This window comes from Tupaia chinensis, unplaced genomic scaffold (genome assembly GCF_000334495.1).
Source record: "Tupaia chinensis unplaced genomic scaffold, TupChi_1.0 Scaffold143823_1, whole genome shotgun sequence".
NCBI classification, from domain to species: Eukaryota; Metazoa; Chordata; class Mammalia; order Scandentia; family Tupaiidae; genus Tupaia; species Tupaia belangeri.
Window position 1 is genome coordinate 319,579 of NW_006203673.1, and position 766 is coordinate 320,344.

A 766-nucleotide genomic window follows, 5' to 3' on the forward strand; every position below is an offset into this window, starting at 1 on the left:
CCTGGTGGGCTGGGGGGCCCTCAGTGTCTTCCCACAGGGAGCTGCAGAGGCAGCTCCTCCCCCAGCCCTCGCGGCCATAGCCCCGCAGCCAGTGCCAGGAGGACTGCGTTCGCCCGCGGGGTGGGCAGGCCTGGGCAGGTGCGCTACCTCTGTTGGCAGGCAGGGCCACGTCCCTCTTCCAACACCATGAGGTCCTGTTCCTTGAGGAGGAAGCCCTTGCCCTGGCTGCTGCACCAGGCATCTCTCCTGGCTGCCTACATGGGGGCCTATTTGCTGGGCCAGGTGGGGGCTTGCGAGTGGCTGTCACACGCCGGTCACGGCCTAGAGGACAGGGCTCTCAGCCTCTGCCCCTAGCTGGCCCGGACACTGCTGCTGTGGTACGGCTGTGCCCATGAGGCCTCCTCCAAAAGTCCCTATGCCAGGTGGAAGCCCGTCCTCCGTGTGCGGCTGGGAGGAAGGGGCGCAGGGGCTCCCACACCTGGACTGTGTGGGTGGCACCGACGCGTCTGCCCAGTGCCCCCAAGGCCTGGCATGATGTCACTCCAAGCCCTGGGGCCGGGAAGGGACAGGTGCTCAGTGTGACTATGGACAGGGCGCCTCAGCTTGAGGACCCCCAACGGAGCCGGTCACGAGGACAGTGCTCTGCTTCCCTTCTGCAGAGATCTCTGAGGGCCAGACTGGTCACACGGTGGGGCTAGGGGTGCTGCCGGCACCCTAGGACCTTCAGGGACTGTCCTGCAGGACCCCCAGCCCCAGCCTGGGGACT